General features: G+C 58.5%; 1 non-coding gene across 1 annotated transcript; it reads left to right on the top strand.

Annotated features, from left to right (window-relative positions):
- The first annotated feature begins 10,384 nt into the window (after positions 1-10,384).
- On the top strand, positions 10,385-10,512 carry LOC134175484 (U6atac minor spliceosomal RNA). Its single transcript, XR_009969026.1, has one exon. It is a non-coding gene; the product is annotated as a U6atac minor spliceosomal RNA (small nuclear RNA).
- Positions 10,513-11,280: the final 768 nt, after the last annotated feature.

Raw genomic sequence — 11,280 nt, 5'->3', positions numbered from 1 at the left:
AATCCATTATTGAAATCTGCAGGGAATTGACTTTGTCCTATTATTAGTTTTGCATTTGGCTCAACCACAGCAGCCACCGAGCCCGAGCGCGCTGATGAATGTGGATGCAGGGATCGGTCTCTCCCCTTCCGCAGTTAATCTTGCCTCCATCCTACCGGGTCACCTAATGAGTGATGCTCAAGCAAATATCCCCCCAGAGCCGTGGGCCCGGGTGCACACATCAAAGGGGAGCTGGTGACATGGTGGAGATCACAGAAAACATCAAGTCTGTGTGTCTGGGGGCAGAAAACAGCTTCTCACCCATCCACAGCTGTGGGGCTTTTAATTACACAAGGGCCGAGGAACATTCCAACCATAACATCCTGCAGGCTCCCGCCACCAGACAACGCGGCTTTTATTAGCACAGGAATGTGTCCTTCGTGCACTGGAGGTTTCTCACTTGTCAGAGGGTGCCAGGGAATGGAGCCACCGTGCTCTGGTCTAACCAGGCTGCCCATCGGCAGCCGCACGGCTCGTCCTGCTCTGCCTTGCTCACCTCTGCCACCACCAGTGCCCTGCGTCTGCACAAACCAGGCTTGGGTTTTGCTCCATGCAAATAAATCTGGTTTCTCCAATCCCAAAGCTTTGTCACATCTTTGTCACCCCCCTGTGTGTATGAACACGTAAATGTGTGATCCTGTGTAACACAGAGGGTTTGGGGCTCTGTGTGAGGTTTTCTTGCGCCCTGCTTAAAAGCAGCAGCGGGGGAAGGTGATGCAGAGCCACTGCTCCACCAAGTAGCAATTCCCCTGTGTTGTTCCCTCTCCATCATTGCCCCCGAGCAGGTATTGGCACTGGGGTCTGGTGGAGCTCTGGGCTCTGCAGCCCTGCAAAGGGCTCCCTGCTCTCATCAGGCTGGGATGAGCCTGAAGGGGCCAGGAGAGGTGAGCCCCCCGGGATTTGTTCTATCGATTAACCCAGGAGTGGATGAGAGCCTTGAGGTGAATGAGGCCATTGCCAGGTTTGGGTTGCAGGTTGCTGGGTTTGGGGGGTTTGGTTTTCCTCTCCCTGCCTGGGGGCTGCATCACTTTGCTAATGTTCCTCCCTGCTTCCCTGTTTCAGCCCCGCAGTTAACGCCGCGCGCCAGAGAACCCTCCTCCTGCCAGCCCAAAGTAAGACTTCACGTTATTGCCTCTGACAGCTCCCGCTCCTCAGGCGCTTTCCTTTCCCTTCCTCAAAGGAGGGAGAGAACATCAAAGGTTCCCAAACCTGAGCTGCTCCGGAGGCTGCAAACGGCCCCGTGCCGGGGGGATGCTCGGAGCGGGAGGAGGGTCCCTGCCACGGCAGCTGGGGAAGAGGCACATTTGTTTGACACTGGGTTTGCCCCGGGCCCTTGGAAGATGTTTGCAGTTTCCAATTGATCTCCTCCGTCTGGAGGAGAGGAGGGGCGGGAGCAGGGGCGGGAAATGAAGATCATTTCACGGGAATTCTCTTTAACGACTTTTGAGAAACGCGCAATTGGAATCGGTGCTGGTGGAAAAACCTCTGCGTGGTGCCAAAGCCAGGAGCAGCAAGGGACTGGGGCTCAGAAAACCCTTGTGTGAGGGATCTCTGGGGCTGGGGATGCGCTGTGGGGCACAGGGTATGCCCTGGGGCCAGCAGCAGGATCAGGACCCCTGGCCTGGGCTGCTGCAACCCTCGGAGAGCCCCCCTTGCCATCACCAAATGAGCTTTTAATTTCCTCCCGGGGCTCTCCTGAGGCTGAATTTGCCAGTCTGGAAACAGCAGTTCCTGCACCAATGCAGTGCCAGACCCCACGGCCTCCATTTACCCACTGAGGTGATACTGGGATGACTGGGGGAGGCCTGAGGTGGGAACAGGGCATGGTTTGAATGGGCTCCAGCCCCCCCATCCCTCCAGGGTGGAGCCTGCCCATGCACTCAGGGCACAACCTCTCTCTGCTCACAGTAACCATCCCCAGCCCAGTGACCTCAGGGGGCAATGGACACCCTGAGCATCCATCCTACATCCACTGCATCCAACCAACCCCACACTCACCGGAGAGGGAGAGCTGTTTGATGGGAAAGGCATCTCCCACCTGGGTTCCAGGAGGATCCTGTGGTGAGACCCCCAGCGGCCCCCCCACACGCCCAGAGCCCCCCGAGCCCCGCTGAGCCCGCATGGCCGCCCCCCCTCCACGCTGATCCCGTCACCGATGGGATTCTCCCGTATTTGCTGATGAGCCGCCCGCTGCCCAGGGCGGGAGCGGAGCCCCTGGTGCTTCCCTCGTACCGGAGCAGTTGGGGTTTGAGGCTCCGGCAGTGCTCTCCTGTGGTTCATTTCTGCCGTGTGAAGCTGGGGCCGCCGCGGGGAAGAGCCGATGCCGGGCTCTGCCCACCTCCACACTTGTCCTGTTTCTCCTTATTCCACACCAGGGCCTGGTTTTCTGTTTAACGAGCCCTGTAATCACCACCAGAGATAAAGTCTGGGCTCCAGGTGCCTTCCCCTCCCTTGTTTGCCTTCATGTTCCTGCTGCCCCTCAACCACCTCCTCTGAAGGACAGAAAAGAGCAAATTATGGCAGAAATCCCCATCCTTTGCAGCAGAACCTGTGGGGTCAGTGAGTGGCCCGAGGCTGTGAGATGCTGAAACAATGGAGTCTGAGGAAAGGCTTCAGGGTGTGTTGCTGGGCTGGATAAACCAGACTGCCAGGAGGAAGGTCACGGAATCCACTGGAGAACCCCACAGAACACATCCATGGGGCCGGCTGATCTGTGCTGGGGGTGTGGAGCATGGAGGGGACGCACAGGGATGAGCTGCGGGATGCACGTGGTGCCCAGCACAGAGGAGAACCTGCTCGAACGGCTCCATCCTGGCTGGTGCTGAGTGGGGTGATGCTGGTCAGGTGCTGTGGGGCAGGGCCTCCCCCTCCACCCTTTGCTCTCCTGCCAGTGGCTCAGTGGTGCTGGCGAGCTCTGGGCTGTATGTAGGTCAGGCACATCCCCGGCTCCAGCACTGCCATGAGGCTATTAAACCCAACGAGCATCCCTGCTTCTCGCTCCATTCAATCCCCGATGCCCAGCCCTTGGCAGAGGGCAGCCCTGGCACTCGTCCTAGGGAGGAGCTGCATTTCTTTGGGTCTCTGGGCTCATTTGTGTGCAGCTCCCGGGGCGCTGAGGATGCTGTGCCCTGCGCATCCCGCAGGCAACGCGCTCCCTGTGCGTCCGGGCATGAGGAGAGCTCTGTGCTGGGAGGGGAATGGGCAGCATGACCCAGTTCATGGTCTGTGTCAATGAGGCTGGCACCGCTCCTGCTCTGCTTTGTGAAACGGATGGGGCTGAAGCAGCCCCTCGGGCAGGGGGTGTCCCCACCAGCCCCACTGCAGCCTCACGGGTGTCCCACACATGCTGCTCCTCTGCTTGTCTCTCCACGGGAGGGGTGCAGACAAGAGACATCCTAAATCCCACCCTTGGAACCTCTGGACAACGCGGGCTTCTGGAGCCGGGATAGCACAGCGTGCCCAGCGCTGACTGTGGGGGAGCTGCTTGCTGGTCCTCCCTGCCCCTCTGCAGCAGCTGCACAAGGACTTACCCAGTTCTAACCCCACGCTGTTCTTGGGTAAACACGGCCCTTTCCCAGCCTGAGGAGTGTCTGAGCCCAGGGAGAGAAATCAGCACAGGGTGCCCAGAGAAGCTGCGGCTGCCCCATCCCTGGCAGTGCTCAAGGCCAGGCTGGACACAGGGGCTTGGAGCAAGCTGCTCCAGTGGAAGGGGTCCCTGCCCGTGGCAGGGGTTGGAGCTGGGGGAGCTTTAAGGTCCCTTCAACCCAAACCAGTCTGTTCCATGGAAAGGCTGAAGGGGGATTAGCACCACCGCTCTTCCCGTCGTTGATGCCCAGGGCCTGGCCCATGTGCCGGCAGCCGGCGCGCTGGGAGCGGGGCTGTGCAGCCGGCGGCGCTCAGGCACGCAGAGCACGGAGCGCGTCTTTCTGAGGAAGAAAATGGTTCTGCTGCTCGCGAGGGAAAGGCTCAGTAAAGGCACGAACGCGACCCCAGAGCCTGGGTGCGGAGTGGGGCCGGCTCTGCCTCCCGCGGACCCCGAGGCATCCCCACCTCCTGCCCCTGGGGGTGTTGCCCCTCTCTGCGGGGATGCAGCCACAGGATGTGAGATCCTGCGCGTGCCTTTCCGGAAAGAAGAAGGATCTGTGCCTCGCGGCAGCGTTTCTGAGCCCGTGCTGTTCCCTCTCCTGGGTCTGGGCAGAATGTCAGAGCCTGCTCCGAGCTGGAAACGTTTTCAGAGGAGCACTCACTGGAGACTGAAACAACGGCAACGCTTCGGCTACCGAGGTGTTAGAAAAGGGCTTTTAACACGGGGCTGTGAGGGGCGGGGTGTGTGTGTGTGTGTGTTATCTGTGGCTGGTTTTCCTCCCAGAAAACAGCACCTGGGAGCCAACAGCACCGTGGCCCCGGGTCCGAGCACCCAGAGGATGCCCGGGGGCAGCTCCGGAGGGGAGGCAGCTCCGGTAAATGTCAGCTCCTGCGGTTCTGGGCTTGGGGCTCGTTTTAACCCCGTGGGTGGGACTCGCAGCGCCCACATGAAGCTGGGACCGTTTCGGTCTCCGGGGCTTACCCTGAGCATTCACACAAACGCTCTGCAAAGTCTCTTTGCTTAAGGAGGAGGAGATTTGACACTGCAGAGATTTCAACCCCGTGTCCCAGCAAGGAGCCCGGGTGGTGTGTCCGTCCTATCTGATAAAGGGTAATGAGTCCCCCTTCAGGCACCGTTCAATCCTCATCTTCATTGGCCTCCCATACATATTGCTGCCTCTACATGTACTTACACACAGGCAAACTAGTGCAAACACTGTTCTCTCTGGTCTTCTCTTAACACAAGACCAACAGGCAAAGAAAAGGGTGCAGAACAACACAATGGGCCCCCCCACCAGAGCCCATGCAAACAGTCCCCAGCCAGCATCACTTGGAAAGCAGCAGCACCCAGCACCAGTTTGTGCTGGTGTGGGGATGGGTTCCCAGCACAGCCCTCTGGGTCTCCTCTCCCACTCTGTGTCTGAAGCCTCCTCAGCAATTACCCCAGTTGCTGTTTGTTCAGGCGATGTGGATTTAGCTCTCCAGCCTCATGTGTAGTGTGTGTATAGGGAAAGATAGATTGCTGCTACTTTCCAGTATAAATCACATTCCTTACAACACTCCAAAGTAGCATTTTCAACCTCAGGGTGCTAATAGGATCCAGCAGGAGAAAGAAACGTCAGCTAAGTAGCAGGCGCTGTTTGGAAAGTGCAATGGAGCTGATCCACAGCCGCGGGGCAAAAGGAGCAATCCCAGGGCAAAGGTTAAAGAGTTCAGGAGCACTTCAGCCTCCTTAATTGCAACAGGCCCTTACACAGCGAGAGATGGATGATCCCGGCCGGGAGAGGGGGGCAGAGCGGGGCCAGCAGCATCACCCGCACGGCTGGGACCGCGGCGAGGGGACCGTGGCAAGGGGACCCGTGGGGGAGACTGAGATGGAGGGGACCGTGATGGAGGTGACTGATGGAGGGCACTGCAGCAGCTCCTCACCCCTCGCTTGTACCCAGGCTGCTGCTGCATGGCAAGCTGGCCCACGCCACACCAGCACCCCCGGCCACCAGCTCTGTCCCCAGGCTGGGAGCCCGTCCCCATCCCCAGCCACAAAACGGGGATGTTTATGGAGCGTGCTGATGCTGTGGAGGTTTTGCTGCCGGAGCTCAGCACTCACTGGGGCAGAGGAATAACCTGTAGTGAGAATAACTGCTGCTGCCAAGGGAATGGTTCTTGCTCCCCTGAAAATCCTCGGGCGGGTTTAAGGGGAGCGGGGGGGATCGGCTCGTGCTGCTGTTCTTGTCATTTCCACAGGAGTTGTTCGCTGAGCTCCTTTTATTTTGAATCTTCAGAACCTGAACTTGTTTTGTACCAGCCCCAAGGAGCTTCTGCTGGGAAGGTGCCTCAGATGATATTTTTGGTAGAGTTTTGCCTTGTTTTCTGACACGCACCTGATAAATGTCATCAAAAGCTGATGTTTTGCACAGAAAAGGTCTTTGGCGTTATTTCTTTTTTAACTAAAGGAAAAAAACCAACTTAGAATAAAAATATTTCCTCCGTTTCTCACCACTGAGGTTTATGCCGTTTCCCTGGTGATAAAAGCACAAGCCTGGCTCTTCAGACATATGCATTTAATTCCCAGCTCTACCACAAACCCCCGCGATGACCTTGAACGAGCCACTCGGCTCCGATGCGTGCGGGGGGAGATTTCTCTGTTATGTCTCCCCTTGGCCCCTTTGCTTGGGAGAACGTCTGGTACAAATGTTCACTGCACAGGGGCTGGTCCCCAGCCCATTGCCCACCCACCCCTGCAGGGGCTGAGCCATGAGGATGCTCCAGCTCTGCACACCGAGGCTCCCCAGGGCAGCTCAGGATGGGAAGAGCTCATGGGAAGAGCTGTGCTTGACCTCTCTCCCATCACCCCATGGGACATGGGCAGAACCCCCTAGCGCGGCCATCCCCAGTCCCCTGAGCTTGGATAAACGCCCCCCATCCTTGCCAGGACACCACCATGGCATCACCGAACCTTGGCAGGGCAAAGCATTCGGCACTGTGTACTGAGGTGAGGGGAGACGGAGGGGTCCTGCCCCCATCCTGCCCAACTTCCCCGAGGGTTCCCCGCACCCCAGGGCTCAGGACAGGAGCAGGGCAGCGAGGACACAGGGCAGCAGGAGGCCGGGGAGCGGGCGCGGGGCGGCGGGGGAGCCGTTGCAGAGGTCGGTGTCGCAGCAGTGGATGCGCACCCCCGGCAGCTCCTGCTGCTGGCAGTGGCGGGACGTGGCGCAGCCGCTGGTCAGCGGGGTGCCCAGGACCACTGCAAGGCAAGCACAGAGCGGGGCGTCAGGGGCGCACCCAGCCCTGCCCCGGGCCCATGGCTCCAGGATGCGGTCCCGGCTGGGCCGGGCAGCCCCAGCACCGCACTCACCGCTCTCCGTCTTAATGCAGAAGCGGTGCTTGAAGCCCTGGTGGGAGTGGGAGCAGGTGATGACCTCCGGGTGGGAGCACCCCTTGTCCACGTTCTTGGTGCCAACGATGATGTTGCAGCCATAGCACTGGAGCCCGGACACTGAACAAGAAGCACAGGAAACGCAACTGTGTTTTTCCAGGGGGAAAAATACTTGAGCTCCTTCCCAGCTGCTCTCCAACGGCGGCTTCACAGCGCTCTCTGCCTTGCCAAGTCGCATTAAGCACCGAGCGCAGCCCGGAGCCGCCGGCGCTCGCTTACCCACAGGGCCTCAAAATGATAAAAGCATCTCCCACTAGAGGTCAGTGCGAAATCAGGGATTAGAGGGGATCGGGGCTGGGATCAAATGGTGCGAACAAGGGCGCTTTGAAACAGGGTTTGCAAAGAGGATGTGGAACCTCCCAGCCAACACCACCACCGAGCCAGGGTTCGGCCGCGCTCAGAAACAGCTTCTGCCCCTTTCACCCAACCCCTCCAGTTCCAGCTGTGCCAGAGGGATGGTTCATGGCTGTGGTTTGGGTTTCCTCCCCAGCATGGTCCTGCTTTTACACAGGGTCTGCCAGGGAGGGAAAACAACTCCGAAACCAAAGGGAGATCCTTGTTTGGAGCAGCCACAGCCCAATGGTTGGTGACCCCGGGACAGGGATGTTGGTGTGCCCAGAGCTTTGCACACTTGTACTGGCAACAGCTCAGCCCTTTCCTGTGGGTCAGCCCCGTGTCCAAGAACTGCTTGGCCTGGACCAGAATGGGGATGAAGCCATTCCTCAGCTTGCTTTAAATAAAAAGGCCTTTGAAGGTGATTCATTTACATCATGAACGGGGTTTAGGGCAAACACAGAACCCGGCCTCACAGCAACAAAAATCAGGCTGCACGCACTACTGCCCTTACCTCTCCCTCCTCTGGATGTGACCCTGAGCACTTCTCGGCCCAGCCTCGTCTGGTCCCATGGGGTTTTCGGGATATGGGTGAGCAGGACAGGGAAGGGGAGCCCAGGGGGTACTTGTCCCACGCCTTTGTTTTGTACAAAATATCATGGAATTCGCTCCATCCTAAACCCACCAACACACACCACACACAGCTACCTTGCTTGGCAAGGAATGTCCCCAAATGCATCCCGAGGATAAATCACACCTCAACAACCAACCAGGGGTTAGGGAGGATGCAAACAGCCATAACTCCAAAGCACGGGGTACCCGCCACAGCACCACTTACCCTTGGGGAGCACAAACACCATGGTCAGCAGAGAGAGGATCCCACGGGCACCTCCGGGCATGTGTCCTGTAAGCATGGGCTCGGTTCCTGGAGTTCCAGCAGGGCTTGGGATGAGCACGGTGCCCGGGGAGCGGTGATGTCCCCTCTGCCTGACCACACGCTGCTTCCTTCACCCACAAACCCCACGAGGAGGCAGGGAGATGCTGCCGGGATGCGGCTGCTCCCACCCCGCGCCCGGTCTTGCTGCGTCAAAGCTCAATTTCTCCCTTTTCCCTTGGATAAATTCCCTGATTCTTTCGGTCCGTGCTGAGCCGTGAGCACGTATGTGCTCCCCTCTGTTATTTCTGTCCTAGTTCCTCTGCCCATGATCACTTACCCATTAATACTACTGTGCAGCAGCTCTTGGAGAGAAATTCTCCCTAATCAAGATTTAGCTTTAAATCCACTTGGAAATCCTCTAATTCAGTTGGATTAGGCAGCAGGGGTTTCGGGAGATGCGTGGCTTTACTGGCTTTTTCCCCTCTGTTTCCTCCCGGAGCTGCCTCATCTCCAGGCACGGACCCACCGGCTCGTGTCACACTGAGCTGCTTGAAGAGGGCAGCAGTAATTTTATTAAAGAGAAGCAGTCAACTAATTCTGCATCCAAGGCTTGAGATCCTCTGACAAAGCACAGCGCTGGGGCCGGCCCTGGCGTTAAAGGGAGAACCTGGAGGGCACACAAGTGGGTGTGAAAGTCACACAGGCATTTGCATACATGAAAATAGCGCCTTAATAAAGCACCTAGTCCCGATGGCCCCAACCCGTGGGGTCAGCACTGACCCACAGCCACGCCGGGCACCCAGAGCCCTGTTGGCTCCTGTGCTGCCATCCCCACAGGCAAAGCCCCAGCTCTCCTGGAGCTAATGGGACTTGGAGGGATAATGCTGACTAATAGGAGAGCGCACCCGAACGCACGGGATTAAAAATTAAAGGGACAAAATAAGCTGCTTATGTGGCGCATCCAGCGACCGCATTCCGGTCCCGGGCACCAGCGCAGCTGGATCCCGCGGTCCCGGCCCTGGACCTGGCCCCATGCAGCCCAACGTGCTCGTTGGGACTTCACCTGCAGCAGCACAACCTTGTCCGTGCCAGAGAAGAGCCCAGGGAACGCAGCTCATTGATTCCCGTGCCCCAACCCACCCGCGGCCCCAAAACAACGCGATTAGAACCGGCTGTGACCCAGCAACGCGCGAGAGCCTCGGGGAGAAGGGATAAACCGGGGGAACGGGACTGGTTTTAAAGCAGCAGAAATCACAGCATTCAGTGGGGAGGGAAGGCGACTTTCAATGGCTCAATGAGGTCACTGGCTCCCGGCTGAAGCACGCGCTCGTTTGGGCGTTATTCCCCTGGGAAGCAGCAGGCAAGGACCTGCAGCGACGGGGGGAAACCAGAGCAGCCCCTTCACCCACGTGCGCACCCGGAACCGGGGAAGGCGGTGACGCACCCCGGAGCTGCTGCCGAGCGCGGGGCACCGGGACCCCTCAGGAAACGGCCTTCCCGCCCTGGGAAAACCGGAGCAGCCAGCCCCGAGCAGCCGTGCTCGCGCGCAAACGCTCGGGACGGCGGCTGAAGCCCGCGCACATCGGGCGGGCTCGCTGCAAACCCCGCTTCGGAGCCCGTCCCTGCGGGCGGCAGCGCCAGCGCCGCTCCCCCGCTCCCCGCCGGCGCTCGCAGCCGCAGCCGCAGCCGCAGGCTCCGCTCCGCGCCGGACGCAGGACTCGAACCGGGGTCCTCCGGCTCCGGCCGCCATTAGCGAGGCGGAACCGGAAGTGCCCCGTCCCTGTCAACGCGGCCGCTGATTGGGCTGGGCGCGCGGCCGGCGGCGCTCGGCGCCAACAACAGGCGGCGATGGAAGAGGATCCGCCCTCTGCGCTCTTATTGGCTGACAGGATGCATACATTAAGGGAGCACCATGAAAGCGCTGTTCTGTGAGATTTTGAGGGGATTTTTTAGGGTTTTTTGCTCCTTCGGAGACCTAGAATAAAAACTGTACAATGGGATTATAAAGAGATGTAAACTGATGGAGAAGAAAACAAGATTACAGTCCTCACACGATCCGCTGTGGCGGAAGGCTGCTCCAGGTTTAAATAGCTGTGGGTGCACCACAGCCAGCTGTGTTGTATGAAAGGAGAGAAGGTTAGCACTCCCCTTGATAAGGATGGAAGAGGCCCTTGTGGCCTGTACAACACGCATACGGTTAAGGCACTGCCACCTACTTCGTGGCATCTAACCATGTTTTTTTTTTACTGGGGGAACCCCTGAAGGAACCAGCTCCTTCCACTGATGATCCCACCCGGCTTCTCCTTTTCCCCCAGTTCGACGAGGGAAAAGACCTCCTTTCCTCAGCAGCAGCTCCAGCCCCTGCCCCCGCCCCCCTGCACCCAACACAAGCAAGGCCACAACCCTCCCAAGGGTGCAGACCCAGCCCCACCATGGCAGGAGCCTTGGTTTCAGCCCTGTACTTTATAAGATCAGCTAATCCTGGCCCCAAACCACCACTGACACACCAAGCCCGGTGTAATCACAGCTAGCACCGTTCACAGGTGCCAGCAATACTCCCAGGTGGGATGCTGGGGAGTTAAACACAACCTTTACAGGCAGCTTTCCAGTAGATCCTTTATATTTGGGCTCTCCAGTCTGGGGGACAAAATATATCCTTGTTCAAGAGACTGCTTGGAGAAACGTGGTCCAGCAGAAGGTGCCTGTGGCAGGGGCTCGGCGAAGCCCCTCAGACACAGCTACAGGGGAGTACAAACCAGATCTGAATCTATGTAAAAATGCGTTCCTGGAGTCGGATACCAGCTTCTCCACACTGGTAAAGCAGCACAGCCACATCTGCAATCACGCAGTTGCATCAGCCCAAGAGAAAAACTGGAGTGGGGAAGAGTCACGAGGAAACAGATGATTCCAGCAGTGATGTTCGCCAAGGCTGGAGACGTGTCCGCCCCTAGGGGTAATGGAAAACCTCAAAAGACAGCGATATCATTACTGGCCCTTTTCACACCAGCTC

The sequence above is a fragment of the Pezoporus occidentalis genome, unplaced genomic scaffold, assembly GCF_034315485.1.
Source record: "Pezoporus occidentalis ecotype Australia unplaced genomic scaffold, CSIRO_AGI_Poc_V1 ctg68, whole genome shotgun sequence".
In the NCBI taxonomy this organism is placed as follows: Eukaryota; Metazoa; Chordata; class Aves; order Psittaciformes; family Psittacidae; genus Pezoporus; species Pezoporus occidentalis.
The sequence above is the reverse complement of the archived record's forward strand: the minus strand, read 5'-3'. Positions and strand labels throughout refer to the sequence as shown.